Here is a 19,181-nt window from a genome sequence, read left to right as displayed (position 1 = left end):
CAGTCTGTTTTAAAACACAGCTGCTTGCAATTACTGCATGTTCAAGTCCCACCAGGCCCAAGGTTGACTCAGCCTTCCATCCTTTATAAGGTAGGTAAAATGAGGACCCAGATTGTTGGGGGCAATAAGTTGACTTTGTATATAATATACAAATGGATGAAGGCTATTGCTTAACATAGTGTAAGCCGCCCTAAGTCTTCGGAGAAGGGCGGGATATAAATGCAAATTTAAAAAAAATGTCACCTTAAAAGATTGTAGTTCTGGAGATTCAGCCACTTTATCCGCCAAGATTTTTCTCAAATGGGATCTCTTGGATAGCATGCTATGCAAAGAATGAGCCACAGCATAAACGCCATTGTAGATGCTGTAGCTGTGTCCTGATATCTGTAACTGAAACAGAGATTCCGGAAGACTTCCCAGTCCTTCTTCCCCGGTGCATTCTTGACTTCCCAATGATGACGATTCCAAATTAGGAAAGTAACAATCAAATGCTTGCTCCCAAAAATGATTTCGAAATCCATCTCTTTGCCCTGAATAGGGTTTTATGGACCGGAGAAATTCCTCGAATTCCAGATTTTGACTTGAATGGATTTGAAAGGCGATGGCCCCGTCATAAAATTGGAGGTTCCATTCCCTTTGGGTTCCTGTTAACGTGAAATCGATTTGACTGGTGGCGATCCACACCTTGCTTAAAGATGCATTTCCCGGATTGGCAGCTTCCCATACAGATTTGAGAGCCGTCAGCCAGGCTAAGGTCAAAGATTCTCGTTTTATCGTCTCTGAAATGGGTATAAAAATCAAACATGATATCGCTAAATTCGCCCAGGTCATCCAAACGCAAGAGTTTTGGAAATCTTTGTACGAAAGATAAACAGATGTCCTGATGGAAAAACAAGAGCTCCAGTTTCTGCAAAAAATGTTCTCCACTCTCCATGTCTGCAACAAAGAGCCCGATCCATTTCCATCCAAAACGCTGAAGCAATCGGATAATCCCAATATATTGGGGAACCTCATTTGGGGCCATAAAATAAAGTGAAGATGATATGCCGCTATCAATTTCTCCCATAGGAAATGACCCATATGTGAGCTACAAGAAAACACCGAGCCATGAAGTTAAGGAGAGGTTTTGTTTTGCTTATACATTTTTAGGGATCATTTCAAAAATTGGATAGATTAACAGATTAGCAGAGTTGGAAGGGACCTTACAGGTCATCTAGTCCAACCCCCCGCTCAAGCAGGAGACCCTACACCATTTCTGACAGTCCAATCTTTTCTTGAAAGTCTCAAGTGATGAAGTTCCCACAACTTCCGAAGGCAACTTCTGTTCCATTGGTGGATTGTTCTGACTGTCAGAAAGTTCCTCCTCATTTCTAGGTTGAATCTCTCCTTGGTCAATTTCTATCCATTATTCCTTGTCTGGCCTTCAGGTGCTTTGGAAAACAGCTTGACTCCCTCCTCTCTTGGGCAGCCCCTCAGATATTAGAAGACTGCTATCCCCTGGTCCTTCTCTTCACTAGACTTTCCATGTCCAGTTCCTATAATCGTTCTTCATATGTTTTAGCCTGCAGGCCCCTAATCATCCTGGTTGCTCTTCTCTGCACTTTTTCTAGAATCTCAACATCTTTTTTATAGTGTGGTGCCCAAAACTGAATGCAGTATTCTAGGTGTGGTCTTACTAAGGATTTATAGAGTAATATCAGTACCTCATTTGATCTTGATTGTATCCCTCTGTTAATGCAATTTAGGATTGCATTGGCTTTTTCAGCTGCCGCTGCACACTCCTGGCTCATATTTAGCTGGTTGTCCACTAAGACTCCAAGATCCCTCTCACAGTCATTGCTATTAAGCCCGGTTTCACCCAGTTTATAAATGTAATTTTGGTTTTTCTTACCTGAGTGTAGAACTTTACTTTTCTCTACATTGAACTTCATTTTCTTAGATAGATATTTAGCTATTTAGCTATTTAGATATTTAGATATTTAGATATTTAGATATTTAAATGGATGGATGGATGGATGGATGGATGGATGGATGGATGGATGGATGGATGGATGGATGGATGGATAGATGGATGGATGGATGGATGGATAGATAGATAGTGTTGTGACCCAGGTTCCTGGACCCAGACTCCTGGACTCGGATGATTCAGAAAGTGAGGGAGAAGACCTGGCAAGGCCTGCTACTCTTGGGCCCTCTCCCTCCCTGGCACCCACCCAAAGGGAGGAGGAGGGGCCGGCAAGGCCTGATTCTCCTGGGCCTTCTTCTGATTTGGCAACGCCCCAAGAACAGTTTTGGAGTGATGCAAGACTGCGCAGACATGACCGGTGCACGCAGCAGAGGAAGCGTTGGGACAAAGCCAAAGAATGATGGTCATGCAGTGACATCTGCAGAGACTATAAAAAGGAGGTGGAACTTCCTGGTTTTTTGTCTTGGACAAAGCAGTGAATTTGCGTGGGCAAACTGTATCAGTGGAGGGAAGAATATATTCGTGAGTAATTCTGGCCTTATCTATAATTTCCTCGTTATCTCCAGAGACTTGGCAGACCCGTGGGTAGATGTGGCCAGAACATTTATCTATTTAAATAAATTAGAAAAGCAGGCCTTTGACTGAATCTTTGTTGGGAGTATTGGGGGAGGGAAACAGAATAGATAGATAGATAGATAGATAGATAGATAGATAGATAGATAGATAGATAGATAGATAGATAGATAGATCAGAATTTGCTCCTCATCCGTAACTTCTCAAATTTTTGAAAATGTAGCTACATTTCTGGAGAATCATTGTTTCATTCAACCCAACAGGAAATGTGTTAAAATGCCAGCAGCATTTTAACACAACACAACAGGGCGTCAACCTATTCTCCAAAAGCACCTGAGGGTAGGACTAGAAGCAATGGATGGAAGCTAATCAAGGAGAGAAGCAACCTTAGAACTAAGGAGAAATTTCCTGACAGTGAGAACAATCAACCAGTGGAATGACTTGCCTCCAGAAGCTGTGGGTGCTCCATCACTGGAGGCTTTTAAGAAGAGACTGGACAACCGCTTGTCAGGAATGCCATAGGGTCTTTTGCTTGTGCAAAAGTAGAAGTAGAAGACCTCCAAGGTTCCTTCCATCTCTGTTATTCTGTTATGTATTCACCATGGAATCTAATTTTGATTCTGAATCACTTAAATCTTAAGAGGAAATTTGTGAGAACGAACACTTATTTATTTATTTAATCAAATTTTTATACCGCCCTATCTCCCGAAGGACTCCCGAAGCCTAGACCCACCTGTGGAATCTTGTAAAAATCTACCACGTCTGCTATATGGGATGAAGTATCTGATCCAAGTCCTCCAATGATGGCCATGAGATTCTTCCTGATGCCACATCTGTAGTTGGGGGCAAATGTATGGGATTTGAAGACCAGGTCCAGCGTGGTCCGAAAAGTCATCTTTGGATTATTGTAGCTGTCATAGATGTGAAAGCCAAAGGTAACATTGGGCAAGATTTGTGGATCCTCGTTGATCTCCTTCACAGCAAAAACTAAGGAAAGGACATGCTGGTAAAATTTTGTGATGAGACTGCAAATAAAGAAACTCTTCAGAAAACAAAGCTACAATGCGTAGGACAGTATTGAAAAAAAAAATAGTAGTATCTGCCTGAGATTGGAATTAGATTTTTATAATATAGTGCCAATGATGAATTTACAATGACGTAAAGATAGTTAACACCACCGACCATGCTGCTACCCTTCAAAAAGTCCTTGACTTTGTGTCAAAATGGTCAAACATTTGGCAACTCCAAATCTCAACCAACAAATGCTCTGTTTTACACATTGGCAAAAAGAATCAGAACACAAAATACAAACTGAGTGGACATGACTTTGTAGATGACCTTCACTCTGTCAAGGATCTTAGAGTACTCATATCTAAAGATCTAAGTGCCAAAGCTCACTGTAACAACATCGCCAAAAAGGCATTAAGAGTTGTAAACGTAATCTTGCATAGCTTCTTCTCCAGTAATATTACACTACTAACCGGAGCATACAAAACATTTGCTAGACCAGTTCTCAAATACAGCTCATCTGTCTGGAACCTGCACTGCATATCTCACATTAATACAATTGAACGTGTCCATAATTTTTCACAAGAAGAGTCCTCCACTCCTCTGCTCGCAACAAAATATCTTATGCCACCAGATTTGAAATTCTGGGCTTAGCAAACTTAGAACTACGCCACCTTCGGTATGACCCATGTGTAGCTCATATAATTATCTGCTACAATGTCCTACCTTTCAATGACTACTTCAGCTTCAACCACAACAATACATGAGCCCACAATAGATACAAACTTAAAGTAAACCGCATCAAACTCAATTGCAGAAAATATGACTGCAACAACAGAGTGGTCAATGCCTGGAATTCACTACCTGACACTCTGGTTTCATCCCAAAACCCCCAAAATTTTAATCTAAGACTGTCTACTGTTGACCTCATCCAGTGGTGGGATTCAAATAATTTAACAATCAGTTCTCTGTCCTAATGACCAGCTGGGTAGGCGTGGCATGGTGGTCATGTGACTGTATGGGCATGGCCAATTCAACATCACTCACATCGATGGGTGCTTCGCCTTAGCTGTTACAGTGTAATAAGGGTTAACCAGAGAGGCAGTTTCTGTAAGCAGGGCAATAAAGATTAGGCTAGAAACACCACCAGAATGTTTCCTTCCTTACAGGATTAGCTCTGTAAAGTGGAAAAAAACAAAACAAAATTTCTTCCAAAAACCGGTTCTCCAAACCGCTTCGAAAGTTAACAACTGGTTCTCCCGAATAGGTGCGAACTGGCTGAATCCCACTACTGACCTCATCCCATTCCTAAGAGGTCTGTAACAGCTGTGCATAAGAGCACCTGCATGCCTACCGTTCCTGTCCTAATGTTTCTTCTATTTGTATCTATAATATTTATCCAATCTATGCTTATACTTATTACCTAGTACATTCTTGACAAAATAAATAAAATAAAAATGAAATAAATGTTTCTAATTTATTAAACACTTTTGTCTACAGTCTACATAATATTTATGGATGATTACAAATTTCATTCACAGAATGTTGCTACTAGTGACAAATACTAATAATAAAGTTTTAGGATTTTAATGCAATGTTCAATGGCAAGAACTGTCTGTAGATATGTACTAAATGTATTCCACTTTTCTCTTTTCCTCTCCTAAACAAATTTTCACCGGAATTGGGTATGGCCAGTCTAGAGAAAGGGACTAGGGGTGATATGATAGCAGTATTCCAGTATTGGAGGGCTGCTACAAAGAAGAGGGTATCCACTTACTTTCCAAAGCAGTAGAAGGTGTGACAAAAAACAGCAGATGGAAACTGATCAAGGAGAGAAGCAACCTGGAATTAAGGAAAAACTTCCTCACAGTGGAGGCTATTAACCTTTGGAACAGCTTGCCCTCAGAAGTTGTAGGTGCTTCACCACTGGAGGTTTTTTAAGAAAACCTTGAAGAGCACCAGGAGGCTCCAACTGGTACAGAATGCGGCCGCGCGGGGGATTGAGGGAGCTTCTCGTAGCTCCCATGTAACACCTCTCCTGCGCAGGCTGCATTGGTTGCCAGTGGTCTTCCGGGTGCAATTCAAGGTTCTGGTTATCACCTTTACAGTGCTCCATGGCATGGGACCGGGATATTTACGGGACCGCCTACTGCTGCCAGTAACCCCCCATCGACCTGTGCACTCCCACAGAGAGGGCCTCCTCAGGGTGCCGTTGGCCAGACAATGTCAGCTGGTGACCCCTGGAAGAGCGTTCTCTGTGGGGGCTCTGGCCCTGTGGAATGAACTACCTGTGGGGCTACGTCTTCTCCCTGATCTTCGGACCTTTAAGCACGAGCTCAAAACTTTCTTCTTTCACCAACTTTCACCAAGCTGGGCTGGCCTAATGATAAAGTTTTAATTGAGGGTTTTAGTGGGGTTTTAAGGGGATTAATCTATTTTATAAATTTTTACTTATTAATTTTAATTTTTTTCTGCTTATTGAATCAGATTTTTAATCGTTTATTGTATTTTAACTTTTTTTGATATTTATGTTTTATTTCTGCTGTACAGCGCCCTGAGTCTTTGGAGAAGGGCAGTATAAAAATACGAAAAATAAATAAATAAATAAATAAATAAATAAATAAGTAAGTAACTGGAAAGCAACCGATCTGAAATGGCATAGGGCAGGGGTGAAATGCTCCCAGTTCGGACCAGATCACCCGATCCGGTAGCGACGGCGGCAGATAGTTTGGAGAACCGGTAGCAAAAATCCCTGCCCCCTGGCCCCCATGCCCGAAACTGAATGACCCTCACCCTGTAAAAGATCTTGGAGTTTTCATATCAAACGATCTAAGTGCCAAAGCCCACTGCAACTACATCGCCAAAAAAGCATTAAGAGTTGTAAACTTAATCTCGCGTAGCTTCTTCTCCAGAAAGATTACACTACTAACCAGAGCATACAAAACATTTGCTAGACCAATTCTCGAATACAGCACGCTGTCTAGAACCCACACCTCATTTTGGACATTAATACAATTGAGCATGTCCAGAAATATTTTACAAGAAGAGTTCTCCATTCCTCTGATCACAACAAAATACCTTATGCCACCAGACTTAAAATCCTGGGTTTAGAAAATTTAGAACTCTGCCGCCTTCAGCATGACCTGAGCATAACTCATAAAATCATTTGCTACAATGTCCTTCCTGTCGAAGGCTACTTCAGCTTCAATCGCAACAATACATGAGCACACAATAGATTTAAACTTAATGTGAACCAGTCCAATCTTGACTGTAGAAAATATGACTTCAATAACAGAGTTGTTAATGCCTGGAATGCACTACCTGACTCTGTGGTCTCTTCCCAAAATCCCCAAAGCTTTAACCAAAGACTATCTACTATTGACCTCACCCCATTCCTAAGAGGCATGGGGAGTAAGAGTAAGGGGCATGCACAAGAGCACCAGTATGCCTACCGTTCCTGTCCTTTGATTGTATCCAATTCGTATGGTTATTTCATGCTTATACTTACATATACTGTTGTTTTTGACAAAATAAATAAATAAAAATAAAATAAATAAATGAATGCAGTATTCTAAGTGTGGCCTTACCAAGGCATTATAAAGTGGCATTAACACTTCACAGGATATAATGCTATTCCTATATTAATGCAGCCTACAACTGTTTGAGATAGAACATTTCAAATTTTAGATAGATATTCTTCGAGCACTCATTTTTTTTTATTTATTTACATTTATATCCCGCCCTTCTCCGAAGACTCAGGGCGGCTTACATTATGTTAGCAATAGTCTATTTGTATATTTGTATACAAAGTCAACTTATTGCCCCCAACAATCCGGGTCCTCATTTTACCTACCTTATAAAGGATGGAAGGCTGAGTCAACCTTGGGCCTGGTGGGACTAGAACCTGCAGTAATTGCAAGCAGCTGTGTTAAGAACAGACTTAACAGTCTGAGCCACAAGAGGCTCACAAGAGGTTTAAATTTATTTATTTATTTATTTATTTTATTTTGTTGAATACGTATTAAATAATATATATAAGTATAAGCATGAATGGAATACACAAAATGAATACAATTAAAGGGAACATTAGGACAGGGACGGTAGGCACGCTGGTGCTCTTATGCATGCCTGTCCTTGTCCTGCCCTCAGGTGCTTTGGAGAATAGCTCGACTCCCTCTTCTTCATGGCAGCCCCTGAGATATTAGAACACTGGACAGGAAGTAATGGATGGGAACTAATCAAGGAGAGAAGCAACTTAGAACTAAGGAGAAATTTCCTGACACTTAGAACAATTAATCAGTGGAACAACTTGGCTCCAGAAGTTGTGAATGCTCCAACACTGGAAATTTTTAAGAAAATGTTGGATAACCATCTGATTGAGATGGTGTAGGGTTTCCTGCCTAAGCAGGGGGTTGGACTAGAAGACCTCCAAGATCCCTTCCAACTCTGTTATTCTGTTCTATTCTATGATTAGGTAAAGAAAAGTGTACGATTTGCTTACTCTGAAAGTCCATATAGCTCCCGAGATGGGTGTTCATCAAACTTATGTTCATTGAAGGCATAAAGATGCTGTGAGGCCATCTCTCCAACAAGAAAATCACCTGGCTGGTACCACTCATGTAGAACTGGGATAGGATGAGCCTCTGGGCACTTGGGGGCATTCACTTTGATCACTGGAAACATCAGAATAAATAACACATCAGCAGCCAAAACATCTAAAAAAGGTCTCCAATGTATCAACCCATACCAGTGGATCTGACTTAGCATACTAGATTTTTCTGAACACACCCTCTAAGAAAAAAAGCATCGATCTAAACCTTTAACTGCAGTGGAGATGCAGACGTGCTTGAATAATGACTGAGGTTTTTCCCACTCAAATCTAAAATTGGTCTGCTCAAAGAAAGAACAGACGCTGGAGGAAACTGAACCCAATAATCTGGTTGGAGTCTTCTAACTACCCCAAGCTCTCAATGGAACTGGGGTTAGTTTATAACCTCTATGAACCTTTCTTTCTATTTTTCACTGTTTTCTGGAAAGTCTCTGGAGCTTTAGAGCAAATGACAGTAATTGGAACCAATTCCAGGAAGAGTTACCTGCCATTGCTGCTACCGGTGGCCTCCCATCGACCAGTGCGCTCCCATAGGGAGGGTCTCCTCAGGGTGCCGTCAGCCAGACAATGTCGGCTAGCGACCCCCAGGGGGAGGGCCTTCTCGGTGGGGGCTCCAGCCCTCTGGAATGAGCTACTCCAGGGATACGCCAATTCCCTGACTTCCGGACCTTCCGTCGCGAGTTGAAGACGTTTTTGTTCCATTGCGCAGGACTGGCCTAATAGTTTTTTAATGGGGTTTTTACTGGATTTTTACAGTTCTTAGCCAAATTTGAATTAGTCTTTTAATATTTGTTTTTAATTTTTGTATCTGTTATTTTATCTGGCTGTAAACCCCCCTGAGTCCTTTGGGAGAAGGGCGGTATAGAAATTAAAATAATAAATAAATAAATAAATAAATAAATAAATAAATAAATAAATAAATAAATAAATAAATAAACAAACAAACAAACAAACAAACAAACAAACAAACAAACAAACAAATAAAAGTTTTTTTTCCCATAAATGGCCTTAAAAAATGAAAAAAACCCAAAAAACTTATGTTAATTGTCAATGTGAGAAAGTATTGTGATAGCTTGTACCCCAAAGGTTAACGAACACCATTCTCTCCAAATGATGAATACTCTATATACATTTGTATCTTTGATCTCTAATATATTGCTAACACATAGAACACACAGTAATGGCCAAAGTTGTGGAAACCTTTTGGGGAGAGTGTATTTTCTAAAACTATCTAATTTTGGGGGGGGGGGAGTAGGACCATAAAATTATATATCAATGGAAAAATAATTTAAGCAAGTATGTAATGCAATAACTTTTATGACGGATTTGTTATTAGAATAGCAGTTACAGTATAAAGAAGAAAAATGGAAAACGTAGAAAAAAACGAGATATACAAAAATTATCACGATAGAAAAAATGAGATATACAAAAATTATCACCATGTCAGTTAATACTTAGTTGGGTAACCTTTAGCATGAATTACAGCCTTACAAACGTCTTCCCATGGAGTGAACCAAGTCTTTTAATTCTGTAGCTGTTATGATGTGAAACCAAGATTGAATGATGGCTTCTATTAACTGGGTTTTATTGCTGGGTCGCTTCTGATTAACAAGTTTCTTTAGTCGGCTCCATAGTTTTTCAATCGGGTGAAGGTCTGGGCTATTCCCAGGCCATTCCAGCAGTGGCAAAGGATTGTCTTGAAATTCAAAAAAAAAAAAAGTGATGTTATTAGCTAAGGAACCTCAAAAATACACTTTTCCCAAAAGGGCTTCCACAATTTTGGCTACTACTGTATAAAAGTAATTCTAAAAATCTAGTGATTTTTGTGATAATACACACATGGACACAGACCAAATAAAAGATGAAATATTGGTTTTTATCTATCCTAATTCAGAGTACAAAATAAGGGGACAGGGCAGTGATGGGATTGCAGTGATCTTAACAACCAGCTCTTTGCCGTAATGATTTCTTCCAACAACCAGTTTGCCAAACTGCTCAGGAAGTTAACAACCGGTTCTCCCGAAGTGGTGCGAACTGGATGAATCCCACCACTGGGACAGGGGCTTGCAGAAAACTATAAAAGTGTACGTATAGTATATTGTGCGTGTCATGCCACCTACCCCTTTCCATCTTTTAATATTTTTTCTTAAACATATATTTGATTCAGTTTGGATGCCATCAAACTCTAATTTACTTTGAGTGACTCGCAACAATAAACTCCCAATGACTCTGGGTAACTCACAATAATCACACCAGGGCCTCTGGTGGCTCAGACTGCTAAGACAGTCTGTTATTAACACAGCTGCTTGCAATTACTGCAGGTTCTAGTCCCACCAGGCCCAAGGTTGACTCAGCCTTCCATCCTTTATAAGGTAGATAAAATGAGGACCCAGATTGTTGGGGGCAATAAGTTGACTTTGTATATAATATACAAATGGATGAAGACTATTTATTTATTTATTTATTTTATTAAATTTTTATACCGCCTTCTCCCGAAGGACTCAGGGCGGTGTACAGCCAAAGTAAAAACAAAGATATATACAGTTTAAAACAACAATTAAAAAGAGCAAATTTTAAAGGCCGATTATTAAAATTTAAATTAAAAAGTTAAAAAATATTAAACCCAATTAAAATACATCACTAATTATGCCAGTCCCGCTTTAATGAATAAATATGTTTTGAGCTCACGACGGAAGGTCCGAAGATCGGGCACTTGACGCAGGCCGGGGGGAAGTTCGTTCCAGAGCGTCACTGCCCCCACAGAGAAGGCCCTACTCCTGGGGGCCGCCAGCCGACACTGTTTGGCGGACGGCACCCTGAGGAGACCCTCTCTGTGCGAGCGTACGGGTCGGTGGGAGGCAAAAGGTAACAGCAGGCGGTCTCGTAAGTACCGGGTCCTAAGCCATGGGCGCTTTAAAGATAGTTACCAAAATCTTGAAGCGCACCCGAAGACCACAGGAAGCCAGTGCAAGCTACGGAGCAGCGATGTCACGTGGGAGCCACGAGCTCCTCGTTACTACTCGCGCAGCCGCATTCTGGACTAGCTGCAGCCTCCGGGTGCACCTCAAGGGCAGCCCCATGTAGAGAGCATTGCAATAATCCAGCCTAGACGTAACCAGAGCGTGAGTGACCGTGCATAAGGCATCCCGATCAAGGAAGGGACGCAACTGGCGAACCAGGCGAACCTGGTAAAAGGCTCTCCTGGCGATGGCCGCCAGGTGTTCATCAAAAGACAGCCGTCCGTCCAGGAGGACACCCAAGTTGCGAACCGCCTCCTTTGGGGCCACTAACTCGCCCCCAACAGTCAGCTGCGGATGCAGCTGACTGTACCGGGATGCCGGCATCCACAGCCACTCCGTCTTGGGGGGATTGAGCTTGAGTCTGTTTCTCCCCATCCAGACCCGTACAGCTTCCAGGCACAGCACTTCGACCGCTTCATTGGGGTGGTCCGGGGTGGAAAAGTACAGCTGAGTATCATCAGCGTACAGATGATAACTCACCCCGAAACCACTGATGACCTCACCCAGCGGCTTCATATAGATGTTGAACAGGGTGGGCGAGAGAATCGACCCCTGAGGCACCCCACAAGTGAGGCGCCTCGAGGACGACCTCTGCCCCCCTGTCAACACCGTCTGTGACCGGTCTGAGAGATAGGAGGAGAACCACCGATAAACGGTGCCCCCCACTCCCAATCCCTCCAACCGGCGCAGCAGGATACCATGGTCGATGGTATCGAAAGCTGCTGAGAGATCTAATAGGACCAAGGCAGAGGAGCAACCCCTGTCCCTGGCCCTCCAGAGGTCATCCACCAACGCGACCAAAGCCGTCTCCGTGCTATAACCGGGTCGGAAGCCGGACTGGAACGGGTCCAGATAGACAGTTTCCTCCAGGTGCCGGGGGAGCTGCCATGCAACCACACTCTCAACAACCTTCGCCACAAAGCGAAGGTTGGAGACTGGACGATAATTATTCAAAATAGCTGGGTCCAGGGAAGGCTTCTTGAGGAGAGGTCTCACCACCGCCTCCTTCAAGGCGGCGGGGAAAACCCCTTCCATCAAAGAAGCATTTATAATCCCCTGGAGCCAGCCTCGTGTCACTTCCTGAGCAGCCAGCACTAACCAGGAAGGGCACGGGTCCAGTAAACATGTAGTTGCATGTAACCTCCCCAGCAACCTGTCCATGTCCTCGGGAGCCACAGAATCAAACTCATCCCAAATAACCTCAACAAGACGTGTCTCTGTCGTCCCGGCTGGATCATCGCAATCTTGGTCCAAACTATCCCGAAGCTGAACGATTTTATCGTATAGATAACCGTTAAACTCCTCAGCTCGTCCCTGTAAGGGGTCATCCCGTCCCTCTTGATGGAGGAGGGAACGGGTCACCCGAAACAGGGCGGCCGGACGGTTATCTGCCGATGCAATGAGGGTGGAAACGTAGAGACGCTTCGCCTCCCTCATTGCCACTAGGTAGGTCCTAGTAAAGGACCTCACTAGTGTCCGATCAGCCTCGGAACGGCTAGACCTCCAAACACTCTCCAGACGTCTTCTCCGGCGTTTCATCTCTCTCAGCTCCTCGGAAAACCAGGGAGCCAATTGAGATCTACGCCGGGTCAGAGGCCGCAAAGGCGCGACACGGTCCAAAGCCCCAGCCGCGGCCCGTTCCCAGGCCGCAACCAGTTCTTCAGTCGTGCCGTGGGTAAGATCCTCAGGAAGCGGCCCAAGCTCCGTCAGGAACCTCTCCGGGTCCATCAGGCACCTGGGACGGAACCAACGCATTGGCTCCGTCTCCCTGCGGTGGTGAGCGGCGGTCTGAAAGTCTAGGCGAAGAAGAAAATGATCTGACCATGACACCGGTTCTTTCACTAAATCTCCTAAATCCAGATCATTTACCCACTGACCAGAGATAAAAATCAAGTCTAGCGGGCCTCCCCCAATGTGTGTAGGGCCATCAGTTACTTGAATCAGGTCCAAGGCCGTCATGGAGGCCTGGAACTCCTGAACCACCATCGACGACAAGCCGGCAGATGGCAGGTTGAAATCCCCCAAGACCAGTAGTCTGGGGATCTCCACCGCCACGCCAGCAAGCACCTCTAGCAGTTCAGGTAGGGCTGTAGTCACGCAGCAAGGAGCCAGGTACGTGATCAACAGCCCCATCTGATTCGGTGGCCCCACTTCACAAGGAGGATTCACAGCCAGCTATCTGAGGAACAGTGGACTCCCTCGGCTCCAGACTTTCTTTAATCACAACCGCCACCCCCCCACCCCTACCTTGGGTCCTCGGCTGATGGAATGCACGGAAACCCGGAGGGCACAGTTCGACCAGGGGTACACCCCCTTCTGTGCCCAACCAGGTCTCCGTAATGCCCATAAGGTCCATGGACTCCTCTGAATAAGATCACAAATCAGGGGAGCCTTGTTAACCACGGACCGGGCATTGCAAAGCATCAGCCTAAGACCCAAGCTCTGAGGGTCTTGACCATCCGGGGAACGAGTGAGGACTGGGGGGCCGGAGCACGTGATCGCTTTTAAACATCGAACACGTGCTCCCAAAGAGCGATATTGCTTAACATAGAATAGAATAGAATAGAATTTTATTGGCCAAGTGTGATTGGACACACAAGGAATTTGTCTTGGTGCATATGCTCTCAGTGTACATAAAAGAAAAGATACGTTCATCAAGGTACAACATTTACAACACAATTGATGATCAATATATCAATATAAATCATAAGGATTGCCAGCAACAAGTTATAGTCATACAGTCATAAGTGGAAAGAGATTGGTGATGGGAACTATGAAACGATTAATAGTAGTGCAGATTCAGTAAATAGTCTGACAGTGTTGAGGGAATTATTTGTTTAGCAGAGTGATGGCCTTCGGGAAAAAACTGTTCTTGTGTCTAGTTGTTCTGGTGTGCAGTGCTCTATAGCGTCGTTTTGAGGGTAGGAGTTGAAACAGTTTATGTCCAGGATGCGAGGGATCTGCAAATATTTTCACGGCCCTCTTCTTGATTCGTGCAGTATACAGGTCCTCAATGGAAGGCAAGTTGGTAGCAATTATTTTTTCTGCAGTTCTAATTATCCTCTGAAGTCTGTGTTTTTCTTGTTGGGTTGCAGAACCGAACCAGACAGTTATAGAGGTGCAAATGACAGACTCAATCATTCCTCTGTAGAATTGGATCAGCAGCTCCTTGGGCAGTTTGAGCTTACTGAGTTGGCGCAGAAAGAACATTCTTTGTTGTCCTTTTTTAATGATGTTTTTGATGTTAGCTGTCCATTTGAGATCTTGCGATATGATAGAAGCCAGAAATTTGAAGGTTTCTACTGTTGATACTGTGTTGTCAAGTATTGTGAGAGGTGGAAGTATGGAAGGGTTTTTCCTAAAGTCTACCACCATTTCTACGGTTTTGAGTGTGTTCAGTTCCAGATTGTTTTGGTTGCACCACAAGGCTAGTCGTTCGACCTCTCGTCTATATGCGGATTCGTCATTGTCTCGAATGAGACCAATCACTGTTGTGTCATCTGCGAACTTCAGTAGCTTAACAAATGGATCATTGGAGATGCAGTCATTGGTATACAGAGAGAAGAGAAGTGGGGAGAGCACACAGCGTTGGGGCGCCCCTGTGCTAATTGTACAGGTATTCGATGTGATCTTGCTTAGCTTCACCTGCTGCTTCCTGTTTGTTAGGAAGCTTGTGATCCATTTACAAGTCTGTTCCGGTACCTGTAGCTGGTTTAGCTTAGTTAGAAGAATGTCTGGAATGATGGTATTGAATGCTGAACTAAAGTCTACAAAAAGGACCCTTGCATAGGTCTTTGGAGACTCAAGATGTTGTAGGATGTAGTGCAGAGCCATATTAACAGCATCATCTGTTGATCTATTTGCTCGGTATGCAAATTGCAAGGGGTCTAAGAGCGGATTCGTGATGGTTTTCAGGTAGGAAAGCACTAGCCTTTCAAAGGTTTTCATGACTACAGATGTTAGATCAACTGGTCTGTAGTCATTCAGTTCCTTGATGGTAGGCTTCTTCGGCACTGGGATGATGGTAGAGCGTTTGAAGCAAGAAGGAACATAGCACATCTCTAGTGATTTATTGAAAATATGGGTGAAGATGGGGGCCAATTGGTCAGCACAGACTTTTAAGCAAGAAGGAGTTATCTTGTCTGGGCCTGGAGCTTTTCCTGGCTTTTGTCTGTGAAATAGATCCTGCACTTCCTTTTCTGTGATCACTAGGGGTTGTGAACCCAATGAAATGGGGTCAGTTGTAGGAGGCTTGGCTGTTGTTGGTGTGTCTGAGATGGGGGTTGTGGAGATAGGTGGCTGTAGTTTCCTTTCAAACCTGCAGTAAAACTCATTCAGGTCATCTGCCAGTTGTTGATTACCTTCAGCCTGGGAAGGAGGTTTGCCATAGCCGGTGATATTTTTAAGAGTTTTCCACATGTTTGCTGGTTCATTTGCTGAAAATTGATTCTTTAGCTTTTCAGAGTAGCTTCTTTTTGCTGCTCTTATCTCCCTTGTTAGTGCATTTCTGGCCTGATTGTACAGCATTTTATCACCTTTTCTGTAGGCTTCCTCTTTGGAATGTCGTAGCTGCTTAAGTTTAGGTAACATAGGTAACATAGGTAACATAGTGTAATCTGCCCTGAGTCTTCGGAGAAGGGCGGGATATAAATGCAAATAAAATAAAATAAAATAAAATAAAATAAAATAAAATAAAATAAAATAAAATAAAATAAAATAAAATAAAATAAAATAAAATAAAATAAAATAAAATAAAATAAAATAATAATAATAATAACAATAACAATAACAATAACAATAACAATAACAATAACAATAACAATAACAATAACAATAACAATAATAATAATAATATAATGTTTAAAAAAAACCCCACCAAAATGCATAAGATTAACGTAGAGCATAGAGCAAACGTAAGACATCAGAGGAGTCCCTTTCAAATAATAATACACCTTTTAATAATAATAATAATACACCTTTTAAACAATAAAAGGAAAAGATAACAAAGAAAAGATTTATTTAGATTTTTATGGCGGGTCAAGAAACCAAGAGTCAAACTTAAAATTCTGCAAGATGCAGAAGACATTGGAAGACAAGATTAGCTGACTTGAAATTATATTTTGCAGCCTGTTGATTAAAGAATAGAATGGAATGGAATAGAATAGAATAGAATAGAATAGAATAGAATAGAATAGAATAGAATAGAATAGAATAGAATAGAATAGAATAGAATAGAAAATATGGAATGGAATGGAGTGGGATGGGATGGGATGGGAGGGGAGAGGAGAGGAGAGGAGAGGAGAGGAGAGAAGATAGAGCTTGGAGATCTTCTAGTCCAGCAGTCACCAACTGGTGGTCTGTGGACCACTGGTGGTCCGCAAGAAAATTTTGGTGGTCCCCAGAAAAATTATTTGCATTTTTTATATTGGACTAAATCAGGGATCCTCAAACTATGGACCCTGGGCCAGATATGTGCAATGAACGTTTTTGTTGCTGCAGAGAGTCTCCCCCTTTGTGGTCTTTTGGTGCAGGCCAGAGGGGGGCAGAAATTCCAACTTGGGGTCTGCTTCAACCTCCTCTTGCAGGGCTTTGGGAGAAGGCTAGGGGGAAGAGCTGCTGGTGATGAAGAGCCGGAGGGCCTCATTCCAGTGGGCCTGCATCATGGCCTGGAACTGGCTGACCATCTCAGTCCGCTGAGCCTCCAGGCACCAGTACCTGGCCTTGCACTCCCGCAGGTCTTCCCTCTGCTTGGAAAGCCTATGCTCCTAGTCCTCAGTGAGGTGTTTCTGCTGAGCCTCCTTCTCGGTCAGATCCAATCTGAACTGAGATGTTTTGCAAACTCTTTCTCATGGTGGCTGTTTAGCTCCAGCAACTGCTTCCTGTTGGGCCCTAAAGAACCTGGGCAGGCAGGCGAGGAGTAGCGAGTAGAGGCTGGCAAGGTGCCCCTCAAAATGAGTGACATCAAGTTGGCCACACCCACCCAGTCTTGATGCCCACACAGCTGATCATTAGGCAAATCATATTAGTGGTCCGTGGGATTTAAAATTATGAATTTAGTGGTTCCTGAGGTTTGAAAAGTTTGTTTGTTTGTTTGTTTGTTTGTTTATTTATTTATTTATCTATTTATTTATTTATTTTGTCACACAGTATATATAAGCATAAGCATGAAATAATTGTACAATATATAAGCATATATATGAGTATGAGTATGTAATAACTATATTAATTGGATATAACGAAAGGAAACAATAGGACAGGAACGGTAGGCACTTTTGTGCTCTCATGCACACCCCTTACAGACCTCTTAGGAATGGGGTGAGGTCAATAGTAGACAGTTTTTGGTTGAAGCTTTGGAGATTTTGGGAAGAGACCACAGAGTCAGGTAGTGTATTCCAAGCATTAACAACTCTGTTACTGAAGTCATATTTTCTGCAATCAAGATTGGAGGGGTTAACATTAAGCTTAAATCTATTGTGTCCTCGTGTATTGTTGTGATTGAAGCTGAAGTAGTCTTTGACAGGAAGGACATTGCAATAGATGATTCTATGAGTTAAACTCAGGTCATGTCGAAGGTGGCGTAGTTCTAAATTTTCTAAACCCAGGATTTCAAGTCTGGTGGCATAAGGTATTTTGTTGTATTCGGAGGAGTGGAGAACTCTTCTTGTAAAATATTTCTGGACACGTTCAATTGTATTGATGTCAGAAATGTGGTATGGGTTCCAAACAGTCGAGCTGTATTCAAGAATTGGCCTAGCAAATGTTTTATATGCTCTGGTTAATAGTGCAGTGTTTTTGGGGAAGAATCTGTTCTAGACCCCTGTTCTAGTCCAAACTCCCTGCTCAAGCAGGAGACCCTATACCATTTCAGACGAGTGACTCTCCAATCTCTTCTTAAAAACATCCAGTGATGAACTCCCACCACTTCTGGTGGCAAGCTGTTCCACTGGTTAATTGTCCTGACTGTTAGGAAGTTTCTCCTTAATTCCAGGTTGCTTCTCTCTTTGATTCGTTTCCAACCATTGTTTCTTGTCCTGTCCTCTGCTGCTTTGGTGAATAATTTGACCCCACCCTTCTTTGCTGCAGCCTCTCAAATACTGGAATAGTACTATCATGTCACCCCTAATTCTTCTTTTCTCTAGATTAGCCAAACCCAAATCCTGCAGCTGTTCTTCATACGTATTAGTCTCCAGGCCTTTGATCATCTTAGCTGCTTTTCTCTGAACGTTTTCCAAAGTCTCAACGTCGTTTTTGTAGTATGGTGACCAAAACTGATTGCAGTATTCCAGGTGTGGTCTTACTAGGGCTTTATAAAGTGGTACTAATAATCTGGAAATAATGAGTCTTGCTAAGGAATAAAATAATGTTAAGAGTTGGAATATTGGAATAAAGCTTTCAGTATGACACTTCTTACATAGTGATTTTAAAAATCCATATTTATAACTTTGTTACACCTTAAAAACCCCTACTAACCAAACATTTTAGGCTTTTCACCTATTTTTGAAGATAATAGAGGAATCCTATTTAATTGAATCAATGATCCTTCAGTCTTTAGCATGTCCACATCAACCTTATGTCTATTAGAATTATATTAAATAAAAAATAGGCTAAATGGACTGACGTGACACAATTACATTGAAAGAAGTATCAAATTTAAATATAATCACAAATTTTCGATTAGAAAGTTTTTTTTAAGTGAGAATCTGAGAATGTGAACTCTAGTGTCAACAAGATCGTGGAATATCAATAAATGAATTTCTTTTATAACCATGGAGTAATAATATAACTTCCTCTTTTTTTTGTTCCGAATTTGTTCGTTTTGCTGATTATGTTGCCCTTTTTATAAGCAAACACACGTTTTAATAAGGAAACGGAACTAAAATATCTCAACTGTGTCAAAACTGAGTGGTTCAGCATTTTAAGGACTACTGGTTCAAGGCAGTGGTGAGATTCAGCCAGTTTCGGCCGGTTTGTCCTGCCCCTTCCAGGAGTCGCAACACACCTCATT

This window comes from Ahaetulla prasina, chromosome 4 (genome assembly GCF_028640845.1).
Source record: "Ahaetulla prasina isolate Xishuangbanna chromosome 4, ASM2864084v1, whole genome shotgun sequence".
NCBI lineage: Eukaryota > Metazoa > Chordata > Lepidosauria > Squamata > Colubridae > Ahaetulla > Ahaetulla prasina.
Note: the sequence above shows the minus strand (reverse complement) of the source record.